At 44.0% G+C, this 15850-nt stretch overlaps 1 protein-coding gene across 4 annotated transcripts in view; it reads left to right on the top strand.

Annotated features, from left to right (window-relative positions):
• Nucleotides 1–15850, top strand: part of REPS2 (RALBP1 associated Eps domain containing 2) — an 856334-nt gene that overhangs the window by 316933 nt on the left and 523551 nt on the right. The gene's annotated exons all lie outside the window — the stretch shown is intronic.

Below are 15850 nucleotides of genomic sequence, written 5' to 3'. Positions count from 1 at the left end.
ATACAAACCAAAATACCATGGGCTCTCAGAAACTTTAGCAATTGCAATACTGAAAATGTCATCTATCTGCTCAAATGTCACTGTGACCTAATGTACGTGGGAATGACTACGAGAAAGATCAAAGTTCGCATTGGAGACTACAGGAGCAAGATCAGATCCAAAAAGACAAACACAAAATTGACTAGACATTACTTGGAAAACAACCACAAAGACACAGATCTCAGATGGGAGGTTCTTGAATTGATCAGGAGAGCTAGCCCAGATATCCACAAAATCCTTCACATCAAAAGTCAACGATGGGTCTTTCACTGCGTACATGGGACTCAGGACTTAATGGACGTCACGCTTACGGAGGCAGAGTACCCCGTGCCAGAACCCCATTGGAGGATCCTACTAACCAGCAGGACATATATGCCTGTTTCTTAATGAAGTGAGCGGAGTGAGATTAGATTTTCCCTCCTTCTGATATAACCCAAGAAGGGTTATCAGCTTGAAACTTCTTACAAAATTGGGATGCTCACCTTTTTGGTCTATTTCGGGTTGATATTAGGGTGACCTAGTAAGAGGGGACCCGTTGGCTAAAAATTAAAGGGCTATGGCTTCCTGTCTGGACTAAGTTGTGTTTGTAGGAGAAGGCAACAAAAATGTTGGGAACTGTATCAGATCAGGACAGTGTTCCTATCTGGAGAAAAAAAAATGTAAAATACGAGTGTGGAAGATTCTCTTTCTTTCCTGAAGAAGGTGGGGGTCATAAAAATCCTCGGACCCACCGAAACGCGTCGATGCTTTGATTGTTTGATTTCATCACGGATTAGAGACAAGTGCAACACTTTATGGTTATTATTTTGAAAACATGTTTCTGATCCAATAGTGTGCACCTTGATTTTCTGATTTATTTTGCTGTCTGATAACTGTGATGTTTTCTTGATTGGAAATTATTTTTTCCTGCTCCTTTTCTCACTCGCTGTTGTTTGTTTTTATCTGTTTTTATTCATGATTTTTGTCTTGAACTCAATGAAACACTTACTTATGTAACTTTGTTATAAAATATGTGATTTTATTATGATTAATTGTTTGTGTATATATATACCATTTTTAATAAATTTTATATTGAAACACACTTTTTGATTTGATTATTAAGCTCTTTAATTTTGTACCTCTGAGTCAGATTGTATGATCTGGATATTGTTTGAGAGTGGATGTGAATATTCATGGTTTCATTTGATCAGTTTCCCAAGGGGATTGTTCTTTTGACTTAATGATGAAATACCTTGGTTGCAGATGGGTAAATGAAATATTGAACAATTTCATGCCCATTTCTAATCTGCAGTCAACCACTTTCTCACCCAATCTGTCATCATATCCTAATACAGTGGGTTCTTGACACCGCTAATTTAATATCGATCACATACAGAGATAGCTTATAGACAGGAGAACGACAAGTTGATCTGTCTTACTTTAGCCATGTAGTATCTCAGTATGTATTAACATCTCTTCCCATCCTGAAAACAGATATGACACACGTTTTTTTTAAAAACCCAGAACCGCTGTTGTTCTACCATACCGTGAGCTTTTAGGGTATAGACACGGTCTGCCCCATTTATTCATTTATATCTAGCCTCTCTTATAATGCGTCTCAAACAGTACTATTAAAAAAATGGATAATTATCCCCTTTGTACCGTTTACGTTGTACGCATGATATTGTCAACACACTATATTTGATATCGGGTGCACACATGTGCATGCACATGACACTCTTGAGGGGGCATTACCATTGTTCACGTGATCAGGACTCTGCCAGGAACGTTCTCCATTAGATAAAGGCGGGGACCGCGGCAGAACCTGTTAGATTGACACGCTGACGCGAGGGTCAGGCATTTACCAGAGGAGTTTCCATGGACCCGGTCCGTACATCAGATTCACTTGATTTTAACGCTGGCTACCAGACGTTCTGACGCGCGACTCAAGTGCGGTCAGGCAACGTTTAGGATGACACCAGATTTCCTGAATAAAGGGTGTGCCCTCAGCGCAGATTGGTTACTCTGCTTGACAACTCGAGGATCAGGCACCCACTAGATGGGTTCCAATGGGTTTGGCCAGGACACCGGATACGTCCATGGCTCCAATTAGGGGCACACATGTGTCCAATTAACTACCTCACCTAGCATACTATTTAAGCCCCATAATGCTGTAGGCTCACTATACCTCAGGGATGGAGAGCAGACGTATATAGGTTATGGCAAGAGAAGCACCTTGATGAAGTAAGGGTATGAGTGTCGGTATGAGTGCTTAGGTGTGGTTTACCTGCCCACTGCGACAGAGTAAAATGTGAGAAGCCTACTTAACTTTTACTACTTTTTACGTTTGGTTTGTAGTTTCTCCCATTTTAGAGTGTGACTACAAGGGTCTCTCCCTCACTCTCCTCCCATGGGGCGTGTAGGTATCCTTAACAGGGTAAGACAGTGAGTTTATCTCACACCCAGAACCTAATTTTATATGCATGTGGTTCACGCTTGCAGTGTCCCTTGCAACACATTTCTCCACTATATGTATTATTGATGCATGTAGGTTATCTTTCCGTGACTGTTAACTTTGATGGCAATCTTTTCCCTCTTCTTTCTCTATTTTTACCCATACAGGTTTCATGAAATCTATATTAGGTAGCGTATGACATAGGTCATCCTACGCAGTGGTGTCATCCTACCAACTTTTGTGGTAAGATAGGAGCCCCTTTTCTACTTTTCTTGTCCTGATGAATGCCGCGGAACCCTTGGGCCAGATAGGCAGAAATATGTCAACAATATTTACCACTACGGTGATGGGGCAAAAAGCTCCCCTCGCTCACCGATATTTTAATATCATATAATCTCCTCTTCAGAATAAATTCATTCTGGTGATTATACTGATTTTTAAACTCACTCACTTTTTGGGCTCCCACTTAGTTTTAGAAGTGCCTCCCTGTCTCCAGGTGTAGGCCCGCTCTCCACCAAGCCACATTTTTGGAGAGGAAGGACTGCCGATGATGAAGCATGACACCTGGTGGTGTGTGAGGACAGTCCTTCACTCTTTGTGAGATGCCATCACCCCTTTAACTTAGCATTGTCTAGGTTTCAGTCACTGTACTTGGAGCAGCTTCTGTCGTGTTTTCATGAATTTCCAAATACCAGTCCCATTAAAGGTGTGCAAAATGAACTTCATATTTATTTATATATGGATGATTGTAACATTATCAAAAGAGACTGTTGATCATAAATGCCTGGATATTCTAATGCAACCATTCATCTATTTCTTTCATAAGATATACACAGAATAATAACGAGTTGGACAGTTTTCAAAGCCACACAATTACTTCCAGGGGCACTATTATGCATAGGGCGCACTTTCCCTGTTTGCGCCCTGGTGCACCTTAAAACAGGTGTGCTGGGCGCAAACAGAGAAAGTGCATCCTATTACGTAGAATGCGCTGCCCCCAGTGCATTCAAGTGAAATACGGAGCAACTTTGAAGCAGCCGCTCCATGTTTTGACAGTGCAGACAGCAACCCGCCTGCACTTTAAAGGGGGACTAGAGAGTCCATTGTAGGCGGTTGCAGTCAATGACTGCACCTCCTTGCAAGAGGATGTCTGGGGGGTGGTGCATTGGTCCTTCTTTCCCACCTTCTAGAGGGCTGCTCTCAGGGAGCATACTGACAGTGTGGCATCTTTTAGGTGGTGCACTGTCAGTGCGCCTCGTGAGAGCTTCTGTGCCACTGATCCCATGTCTGTAATACGGCGTTGGTGCAGAGGCAAAGGGGTTCCCGCATTTGCATGATGCACGCCCCCATGCAAATAAGGGAAGGCCCTCTGAAGATAGTGCTGGTGCATTATGTGCGCAAAGCAGGCGCAAATGCCAGTTGCGCCCCCCGCCCTAGGATGTTATCTCAGACACATGGGCAGATTATGTTAACATTTTCCATGTAGCTCTGGTCAAAATGTTACTATCATATGTTAGGGATGCAAAAGACCTCTTAAACAAACCCTGTCACTTCAAATATTATTGAGTTCTAGAAGCTGTGAATAACCCGTACCGATGCATTGAGCATATTAAAGGGCTCAATCGAAAGCAGATGGTTTTGATAGTAGATAAGCTAAGTTTCTGAGACACCGATGCATTCCCAACATTACCTTGCTTCATATTTGAGAACAAAATTTTGATGTAAGAAGAACCTCAGTAAAAAGAAATTCCGAAAGGTCTGGGGGAAATGGTTGGGAAATGTACTATGAGCACGCTGTTCGGGGGGAGGGGACTGGAGGGGGGGGTTTCGGGGGGGGGGGGATGTGGCGTGTTCTCATGCTATGTTGTTGTATGATGGTGCTTCGACAGGCTCAAAGTTTTTATGTTGTATCACTCAAAACAATAAAAACTTGTTTATCAAAAAAAAAGAAGATCCTCAGTAATGATACATATTGGCTTACCAGATAACCACTAAAACAAATCTATTTATATACATATTTACAAAACAACTTCACTGTTAGACTTGGCATCTTTGGCGTGGTTTCCCCTGACTTTTTGCCTCTATTTCCTGTATTTTTGTGCTTTGATGGATTTGTTTTTGCTGGCTTAGATGCTTTGGGCACTTTGCCATTGCTGATCAGTGTCAAAGTGCAAGTGCTCCCTGTGTAAATTATGGTTATAATTGGTTCCCCCTGATTGGTATATTTGATTTACTATTGAGCCCCTAGTAAAGTGCACTAAGTGTGCCAGGGCCTGTAAATCAAATGCTACTAGTGGGCCTGCAGCACTGCTCGTGCCACCCACATGAGTAGTCCTGAAAAGGTATCTCAGACCTTCCACTGCAGTGTCTGTGCGCAGTTTGTTAACTGCCATGTCTACTTGGCAAGTGCACTCACTTGCCAGGCCCTAACCTTCCCTTTTCTTACATGTAAGGTACCCCTATGGTAGGCCCAAGGTGCCCCCATGGGCAGGGTGCAGTGTATGTGAAAGGTAGGATATGTACTGGTGTGTGTGACATGTCCTGAGAGTGAAATACTGCCAATTTTGTTTTTCACTATTGAAAGGCTATCTTGCCCCATAGGATAGAATGGAAAATGCTTTGTAACATCTTACATGTATAACTTTCCGTTGGGACAATATAGAAAAATAAAGTTTAGGCTCTCTGATTGTGTGTTTTAAAAATGCCGCTTTGAGAAAGGTGGCATTTTCTTGTTTACCCATTCTATGTGCCTCTGCCTGTTTGTGTATTGACTGTCTGGTTTCAGAGTGAGAGGGGCTGGAGATGTGCATTCATTGTAGACAACCACGGGGGGTTGAGGTGTGCCTATCCCTTCCTGGATGACTCAGACCTGAGCCCAATAGACCTTGGCTGAATTTTAGAGTAGTGGAAGGAGATTTCCTTTCACCTGAATAGGTCCGGTCTCCCTTGCGCAATGCTGTCTCCACCCCCTGTGGTCATACTGCACCAGTGAGGACAGAACTGGTTTGGAGTGGGCTCAGAGACCCTTGCACAAAGAGAACAATGACATTTAGGGGTATAAGACCTACAACCCCAGAGAGTTAGAACACTTCTGGATTCAAGAGGAACCTTTGCCTAGGAGAAGTGCTGGAGAAACTGGAGGAAGAGTACTGCCCCTTTTGCTGTGTGCTGTCTGGGGGATGCAATAGCTGTTTCTGCCAAGGAAAGGACAAGGACTTTGCTTTGTGCTGTGTCTCCCTGCTTGAGGAAGATCTCCAAGGGCTTGAGCAGAGCTTCCTGCCTGTTCTGAAGTCTCAGGGACACAACGACTATACCCCCAGCTCCACTGAACTTCCTTGCTGGGAGTTCTGACCTGTCAAGAGGTGCCTTTGACTGTTGTGATCCTCTGGAGGTTGTTCCTGCTGTTGGAAGGTGGAAAAGCAACGTAACTACAAGAAAATCGACGCATCACTCTTCTTGCGGCTGTTTTTCTGATGCAGCACCGCTGTGAGAGACGTATCTCTGGGCATCGCTGCCCCGCTGCCAAAACCGACGCTGCACCTGTCACTGCTGCTAGAACCAACGCATCGAGTGTTCGCGGCTGAAAAAACTGACGCAGCGCCGCTCAATGCTGCTGCATCGATCGCTGACACATCCCTGATTTCCATGCATCGTACCTGTGTGGCAAGTTTTTCTGACACATCACCGGCAGACCAGAACCGTCTCGGAATCGATGCACCACTTCCCCCTACAGACACGATTCTATGCATCACTTCTCCTGCATGCAGCAGAACTGTCACATCACCTCCCCATGGTCTCAGGAACTGAAGCATCTCTTTGTTTTTCGATGCTTCCCATCTCTGCGGCTGTTTGTCCGTGTGAATTTTGCACAACTCCAGGTACTTTGTGAGAAATCACGCATCCATAGTTTTCTATGGACCCAGTTGTTTGAAACCTTTGACAGTTCATATTTTTATTACATGTATGTTGGATTTTTGTTGTTTTGATCTTGTCGAGTTTAGATAAAGATACTTTATTTTTCCTAAACTGGTGTGGCATCCATTTGTGGTGTTCTCGCTGTATTACTGTGTGATTTGAAAACAAATACTTTACACATTGCCTTTGGGATAAATCTGTCTGCTTGTGGCAAGCTACCCAGGGGGTGAGCAGGAGTTATCTAAAGTGTGTATCCCCCCTTACCCTGACTAGAAGCAAGGGTCCCTATTTGAACAAAGGTACCGGCCTCTGCCAACTAGAGACCCCCCATTTCTAACATTCACTATACTTCTCTGGAATTGAAAAGAGATTACCATTTTTAAATTAATATCTAGGAAATTCACATTTATTCAAAAAAGAAAACAATATCCCTCGTCGACAATATTTTACCTTTTTTGTCTAGTCAATATACATGCTTCCCCTTTCAAAGATTACCACACCTGTTCTATATTCATTCTTCCTCGTGAACTATTACTTGTGACCCCTTTCTACGAGGCAAAGACTTAGAACTGTGAGGCAAGCAGAGAGGATGCTTAAAGTCTGGGGTGCTGCAGCTGCAGTTTATCCAAAGTCATGAAACCATATTCACTTCTGGGATACTTAGTGGTAGAACGCTAATAAGATTCAAGAAATCAGCCCCATTGTTATTGTGGGAGGGTCTATTGTCATGTTTGCATGATGGATCTTCCTCTTTGTTCCACTTCTCCCTTGTTTGCTTTCTGTTTCCCCTCCCCTAGCATCACTACCAAGTGGTCCCATGCCATATGTGACACATTTAGTCCATCCTGACGTTTTAGGTAATAGCACTCTGCATGGTTGGAATATTGGGCTTGTATCAATAATGGGAAGTACAAAAATATGAGTCCCAGAATGCTAAGAGGTGTTGTGCTAAATGCCAGGACTGCCTGAAGGTGTCACAGATATCACTATAGGCGAGTCGAAAGGATATGCAATAGGGAGGCATCCTTAACAGAACCCTCATAGTGAAAGAAAACTAAAGATCTTGCAACGCGACCAGATCTTCAGCTGGTAACACTTTATTTAATGGGTTGGATAGGTTTAGATTCCACAGAACAAATGTGCTTTTCTGGCAGTGCCAAGATACTTCTTGTTTCAGATGCTAGTTGCAGGGCACTCGCCGACAGGGTAGCAGTTGAAGCCTTAATCATCCACAACAAGTCCTCATAATGAGTATTTTGAAGTTAAAGACAAGTGATCTGTTGATGAGCACTTTGTTGAGGTGGGTGGTACAGCATCCTGCTCCGTGGGAGTCTCGGTCAGGCATCACTGGTAGATTTTTTTTAAGGAGCCACAGGTTGAAGGAGGGAATGGCCACTATAAAACTTCTCATACTATGACTACCTAGGGGTTCATTTTTCCTACAAGGGTCAGCAGAATGCCAAGACCAACAAGAATAGGATAGTACTAGAATAAACTCTTGAATGGGGCTTGTATTTTAATTTAGGACATGGGCAGGGTCTGTTGCAAAAGAAGCACTTCACATGTACCAGTGCGAAGCAGAGAACACAACACTTTATGGGGTTTAGTTCTGAGTTTCTGAAGGGGGGTGCACTTGAGGTTTCTGAGACCAGCTTCTGCAGTACTTATTGGGTTTGGGCATTGTCACACCCTGAGATTAGACTCATGGGGCATACACTGGGGTAGGTACCTTCTGGACTAGGATGTGGCAGAATCCCATGACTGACCCCGCTAGTGAGGTGAACCATCACATGAGGAGCTTTAGCAAGCCAGGAAAGCAAGCAAGGGTGGAATTTATTAAGAAATGTTTTGGGACAGCTCAACCTCCTAAACATATTTTAACAGTCGGAAAGGATCACCAAGGTTGACTATGCACTTCCTAGCAGAAGGGCAGTAGCCTTCAATTTGGAGCAGGTTTTAGACACGCTGAGCTACTACTGTGACATATTTTGAATTTAAGGAAATTATGGGCTGCAAAGACTATCTGACCCAAATAATGGATCCTGCTGCAAGAAAATTCTTCTTAAAGTTGAAGTTTGAACTAAATTAAGATTGCCTTTTGATTTGAATGCAATTTGGCCTTTTGTTCTCTTGTCATCTCCCCACCTAATACATATAATTACAGATGGTAAGTCTGATTCAGGTGCTTGGGAACCTTGCAGGTTGGTGAAGTGGTTACAGTGAGGTGGGGCTTAGCAAAGAACATGCTATGATTGGCCCTAAGAACATTTGGTATCAGAAAAGGTGCAGAAGCTGTGTGACAGCAGTATAGCAGTGTCGCTAGCATTGCACATGCAGTGGGCAAAGTGCCTTGCAGTTGTGCTATCTGGCTGTCAGGACATAATGCAGAAAACCAGTTCCACTGTTAGATAGCTGCCTTTATATCTGCCATTTTCTCCCGTAGAAATATCACTTTTGCAAAACAGCGATAAAAATGATTTTGCTCACTGGGGGAAATGGGAGGAATTGAGATCAGCTTACATGTGGGGCCCGGCCTCGTGGCGTGGGCCTCCATGACCATTAGCACCCCAACCCAACCCATACACCACCCCTGCTCCCTGGTTATAGCCGCCTGGCCTCCCCACCCCGTAGCCACCGAAGACCCCCGGCCACCATGTCCCGATGTCCCGATGGCCGGCCCGGGGCCCAAGTGAAACCTAGACCCTAAACGCGCCATGCCCGGCCGAGGGAGAGGGAACCCCCCAAGCAAGACAGGGAGGAGTAGTCTCTGTCACACCTCTGACCTGCTCTCAATAGAGGGTTTCGATCGCCCTCCGGGCCCCCAGGGAGCTGGCTCCCCGCATGCTGGGTGTCTGGAGTCTCTCCCGGCCCAACTTGAAAGGATCAAAGAGCCGAGCGGCAGGAAATCTCAACACACCGCCCCCAGACGCCAAGACCCCTCTCTGTGAGGACTCCGGACTTCAAAGAGGAGAAGGTGTATAACAGGGGGTGCTGAGGGGACTGGGGGAGAGAAGGCCTGGAACTAAGAGAGCCCTGCGGACCTGGTCGCGGCTCGACGAAACTGGAAAGAAGGACGCTACCTGATCCTTGGAAACCATCTGAGCCCTGCTGACGTCGTGAGAGACTCGCGGCTCCCACCAACTCTAAAGACCGGCTGAGCTTGCCGAGTGAATCGCGGCTCCCCGAAGATCACCCGATCGACAGTTCCTTCCCGCCGGAGCCCTGCGGACGTGGTCGCGGCTCGAGAATACACTGGTCCGGCTGGACCCAAGACTGTACCGTGTCCCCCGGCTCGAGGATTGAGAGCTCTGCGAAGGAGACTCGGCATTGACTCTGAACCTAGAACTGTCCCGCTACCCCAACCTCCCTATCAAGGAATTACCAAGCTTGTTGTATTGACCAAAGACTACCTTGCGGATCATAAAGATCCAAAGAATCTATAGATAAAGATCTCCGTCTACTGAAACCTACTGTGTGGTGTCCCTTTGTCAAGTAGTGCGAGCTCAGCGCGTGCAATCCTAAAGTACGAGACCCCTTCCTGAAAGGGCCTCCCCGCCGGTGCTCGGCCTGGTTCTGGGAGAGGTGGGTCACGGGGTGGTCAGGAACGTGTTCTGTAACCCCCCTGAGATCGCCCCTTCCAACATTACACCAATAGCATGTTTCCAACTGACAAGATGAAAAGCAAAGCCTTCATTACTTTTTTACTTCTGACTCTCTGACAATGAGATGAGGACTTCCATGAAGGGAGCCATGAACAAAAACATGGTAATCCAAGCTGATTTTAGTTTAAATTTGTTGCCCTTCATCTGGTCACCCGATCTTGCATTCTAACATATTGATCTGCCAATAATGACTTTTTAGAAAATTATCCGGAAATTGTTACTCACCATACAGCAGTTGCAAATAAATCTGATGATGTACAAGAGGACTGCAACGTTGATCCTTACATCAATGAGCTCTCATCCCTCAACTCTGACATGTACATGAAAAATGTGGATGAGGAAGTCCTAAATACACTCGTGCTGTCAGTTAGGGAGGAATCAAAATTGGTTATATCTGCATGTCTTTGTTCCCTTATTAGTGACAAGATTCTTCATCTTCCTGGCACAATGCAGTCAATGATCGAATAACTACACCTACACTCTAATTTTGGCCCTCAGAGAAAGATACAAGGTGTTGATAGTGGGTCAGAGCCACAAGAGGATAAACTTCCATAAAGCTTGATGACATAATAAAATCTCTTCATCTATCTAAGTAACAGCCTGAGATACAGTCCAAGGCCCCCTAATCGGCTGAAGGATGAGCTTCAAGTATAAAAGTATAAGTAACATCTGTACAAGTCCGCTTTCAAAACCAAAGCAGATTACCAAGGCAGGACTAGTTGACAACCAGATTGTGACAAGTCAGCTGTAGGAGTATCCCTACCTCAGAATAAAAGGCGAAATACGTTATAGAATAAAAGTTAAAGAGCTAATAATTAAGCTAGATACTCCACTCTGAATTTTAAGGCCCAAACCTTTTTTTCCCGGAGTTTTATATAGCGCAAACTTGACCCCACAGTATCAGCGTGCTTTATATGAGCATCAGTTGCGTTGAATGCAATATCCTCTTATTATCAAATCAAAGAAGGAAAAACAAGACCCAAAATCAGGAGATGGATAAACCCAGCACCTCTAGCACAACACCTCTTTAATATTGCAAACCAGAGAGGCCTAAGTGTGCTACAACACCAGCAAAACTGGACAAAACTCATCCTTCTTGCATAACCTGTATAATGACCCTACCCTACTTACCACTTCAGGTGAGTAGGTTGCTGAAGCCCCGCCAAAAGTTGGGCATGGACATGTAGTTTACAGTCATTTAACCCAAAGATAATTGACTTTCCACTAAAACTCAAGCAAATCTGATTTGGCTTTGAGACTATAACGGAGATCCTCTAGACGTCAAAACTATTACCAATGCCTATGGTGCCAATTATGCCGACTCTAATATTAGGAACATCTCAGATTATTAATTTAATTATGCTGATCCTAACTCCACAGTATCGGTTGAAAGGACCACAGGACATTTTAAACAGGGGACACATTTTTAAACGAGTCCTATACTACATTTTGTCATTTGAATCCTAGAGGCATTGAATATATATAATTTCAGAAAAGGTAGACAATTTGATGTGTAATGGTGCAAGAATTACACTCAGGCTAAGGGTGCTGTGGATGGCAACCGGACATGCAGAATATTATTCGGTCATTGGAGAATCAAAACTGAGAAATCGCTGTGTGTTCATTTTCCATCTGCTTTCTTACCTCTCATACCTGCTTCTACTATAGGGAATGAATTGACAACTTGACCATTGAGCCTCAACACATGAGCTGGTGGCTTCAGGTGGTCCCTTTTATAGGGAGCAAAGGTGGGGGTTACATTTCTGATAGTCCTTTAGCTCATGATTTGTAGGATAATTGTGATAGGTCAGGAAATAAAAGACTATCACATTCAGAAATAGAAGCTGACTGGAGTTGGCTGGCCTCTTCACTGAGGAAAAATAGGTAGCTCATTAGGAATCCTACCGAAGTCATGTAAACTTTCTGTTCCGTCTTGGAATATAGCAGGGTTGCATCACTCATTGGTTGAAGGTGATGCTTTTTATTTTTTTTCTAGGTGGGATATTTGCTGTTTGCAAGCAACCTGGGTGATATAATCTCTACCCCTACCATGGTGTCTTGACCATTTTGAACCCACAATAGAAGAATGCAGTTTTGGAAGACCTGTAGGTGGACTTTTCACGTAGGTCTCCTCGGCACTGAAAATTTAAAACCGAACAGATGATAAAAAATCTACCCTATTGTCAAGCAAAACTATATACAAGCAGTATTGACTTAACTGATCGTGATGACTACTGCGTAAAAAATTATATTTATATGATATGAGCATAGAGGAGCGAAGGAAAATAAATATGTAGTCTTCATCAATGCATTAAAGGATGACATTTTAAAGAATGTATGATTTCAAGTGATATTGGAAGGAAAATCTAAATTAAATGTGATGTCAAAATGCCACTTAGACTCCTATCCGGGATACATAGTTTACAACTAATGCGATACAACGCATTCCATTACAACATGGTCGTTACAACGACTGCGTTGTTACATCGCAAACCATTACAATGCAAGTCGTTACAATGACTTGCTGTAGGGGGCAGAATGTGTTGGATTAAAATCCAACACCTTTCCTACTGTTGCACAGACTGGAGTTGGAATAGTAAATTATACTATTCCAACATCCAGCGCCCCCTACAGCAAGTCGTTGTAATGACTTGCGTTGTAATGCGATGTATCGGATATTAGTCCTATCCCTCTCACACCTAGGAGTATGATTTGACCTGCTCAGTAGCATCCCACAGACCTCCCTCGCTCCTCTAAAGCCATCTTCACACAGCAGCAGAGCTAATCAAGGGGTTGAAGAAATCGGACCACATCACTGTTGAACTAAAGGCTGGCTCCCCATGCAAAACTGGATCATCTTCAAGATCAGCTGCATCACTTAAAATACCCTCTACAACCAGACCCCTGTTTACCAACAAACCAATCATATTGAGAGGTGAACACCAGAAAAGGTGCTACAACATCACCTGATTAGAGATTACATACTGCAGGAAGTAGAAAGAAAGAAAACAAGGCTCCTCAGCCTAAGCCCCCAGGATCTTGAACTACATTCCTTCTGATATCAGAACTGCACCAGTCCTTCTACAGTCCAGGAAGAAAGTCAAAACTCACCTTTTCAATTAACGTACCCGGAATAGGCCAACTTCCCACTCCTTTCATTAGCTCTACCTTCTCCCTCTGTCCCATCGCCTCCTATGTATCACCAGAGGGACTTGCCCCTATACAGCACTGCATTGCTAGTCCGCTGCTAGCCAGCTAGGGTTTTGCTTTAGAAATACCGAAACCTACCCATATACACATATAGAAGTTGCCAGTAATACCACACAAGGCTAGGATCGCTTATTGGGTAGACCAGCAGCGGTTCCTCTACGACAAAAAAAAGGCTCAGCAGGCAAATAGGCTTTGGATTAAACAGTATACATTACATTTCAGAGCTATCAATAGGCGTGCCCTTTCTGACACTCAGAGTAATTACACCCATCAACATTGCACAGTATTAGATTACTTCTTCCCATCCATTCCCTTGTTCGATTTGAAACCTGATCAGATGGTTTTCACACATGAAGAAAGTGATCCCTCTCCACTTCTATTGTTGTTGAACAATGATGGACAGAAGTTCAATCCCTCTTAAGATTTGGAATCAGCCTGAGAGTACCTGTACTACACGTCAGTAATTTTAGATGCTGAGGTCTCCAGTACTAAACTTTCTGGTTGGGACTCATTTTTAACTTAAGAATGTTTCTGTCAACAGGTAGTGCTCCCAGCTCAATTAAAAGAAAAAGTACAGAAATAATCTAGTATTACTTGTCATTAAAAAGCATAATGGTGACAGATGTACAATGAGTTAAATCTACTACTAAATTTGGCATCCTCGATAGATCACATGGCTAGAGTAAGGGACATAAAAAGGTATGATAAAATTGCAGTTTTGGTCACTAAGAAAGTTTTCCTAAAAGTCCAGAGGCTGGAATAAAAGACCATTATCCGTCTTTGTTAGAGACTAATTTTCATGCATGGCTCACATGGCTGTCTCCACTGTTTAATGCAATGTTCAAGTTTGCCTGACTCTTAAAGGGGTTCTATATTCGATCCAGTTTTTAAGAAATGCAACACTGATGATCCTGCCAATTATCTTATTGCACTCTTAGACACAGATGCTAAAATGTATGCAAAATTGTGGTTGGGGGATTTAGAAGAGTGGGTCATCAACTACCAACTTTTGCTTTTTTACCAGGCAGGGTTTGCCCCCCCAAAAAAAACAGCTCCATGGACAGTCTGTTGTCCATTTCTGTACTTGCCTACCACTATGTCCACATCATCGGATCCAAGCAATTTTGATGGTGTGGACAGGTTACTTCTTTGGACCAAACTTTCAGCCTGAAGGATTAACAAAACACTATTTGGAGTCCTCTAGGCACTTTACAGTAGTATGTAAGTACAAATAAAATCTGGAAAAGGTACCTGATTGTCTGACCACAATGGCCTAAAGTAAGGACGTGTCCTGGCTCCCTTGCTTTTCATCCTTTATACTGCAGGGGTAGTGCGGTGCCGGAGGCCCTCCGTCAGTCAGGTCCGGTCTTCAGGCGACACCAGGCCCGTTCAGAAAGGGGCCTCTTCTCGGGAACGACACCGCAGAAAGCCGTCGCCGCCGGCAGAAGCCCTATGAGTGCGATGTGGTGCCACAGTTTAGGGGACTCCGATCGTGTCCCCAGTCCACGTGAGGCAGGGCCCCTGTCCGGTCGTGGAAGTCTACCAGGGCCGCAGCTCAGTGCGATCATCGACAGCGAAGGTCGCAGTCATGGTCTCCCACTTCTGCGCGGACTGCAGCCTCAGTGGAGGTATCGGAGAGTAGCCCCAAGCATATTCTGTCATCATTACTCGTTCATAAGGAAATGGCAGTTACGGATGTGAGGATATTTACTGCATAGTGTCGATGGCTTGTGGAGCTCGTCTTTCACGCAGCCATCTTGTGCTGCGGCAAGCTCCGCCCCCCCCCCCCCCCCCTTCTTTAAGCCAGACATGATTCTGAGTGACCCACCTAAGCCTGTGCAGGGACATCCATTGATAAATATCCTGTTCAGATAACAGTAATTTTAGCTATGAGTATGAACAATTGATTCAATCAATCAGGGGTTTATAAAGCGCGCTACTCAGTCGTGAGGGTCTCAAGGCACTGAGGGGGTGCTGTTTTGTTCAACCCCACCCTTCCTTTTCTGCCCCACTCCTCTATCTGGCGTTTCAGTTGAGGGGGGAGTGCGATTGTGTTCCAACAAAATGATTATTTTGTCCAGTTGGGAAATGTTATCAATTTTTTAAAATATGTTCTGTGAAATACTTAAATCCTGCGATAAAATGTTTACTAACTCAAAATGTTGCGCCCAGTTCACAAAAATGTCTGAAATTTACTCCTATACTTATGTCTATGTTTGGATAAAATTCAGACTTTTTTGGAATTATCATGTAAAAGTAATAGGCAGGCATGAATACAATGCACAACTGCCCTTACAAAACTTTTTTTTAAGTTCTTCATTGGGGATATGTTTTCCCTGCAGTAAAGCCCCTTTCCCTACATCTGTGTAATTTTGTAGTTGGTCTATCCCTGTTACCACTCTTAATAAGGACTTGCTCAGGCCCTTTTCTTTACTAAATCTCCGATTGTATTATGGGTTGGAATATGCAAACCAAAATTTGCAAATGCCATCAAATGTACCTATCTAGGCAGTCAATCCGGTCCACACCCCTTTCCTTCTAACAAGTTTGCTCACAGTCATAAGTGATATTACATGATGCTGGTGTAGTT

Source organism: Triturus cristatus, chromosome 8 (assembly GCF_964204655.1).
Source record: "Triturus cristatus chromosome 8, aTriCri1.1, whole genome shotgun sequence".
Lineage (NCBI taxonomy): Eukaryota > Metazoa > Chordata > Amphibia > Caudata > Salamandridae > Triturus > Triturus cristatus.
Note: the sequence above shows the minus strand (reverse complement) of the source record. Positions and strands in the feature narration are given on the sequence as shown.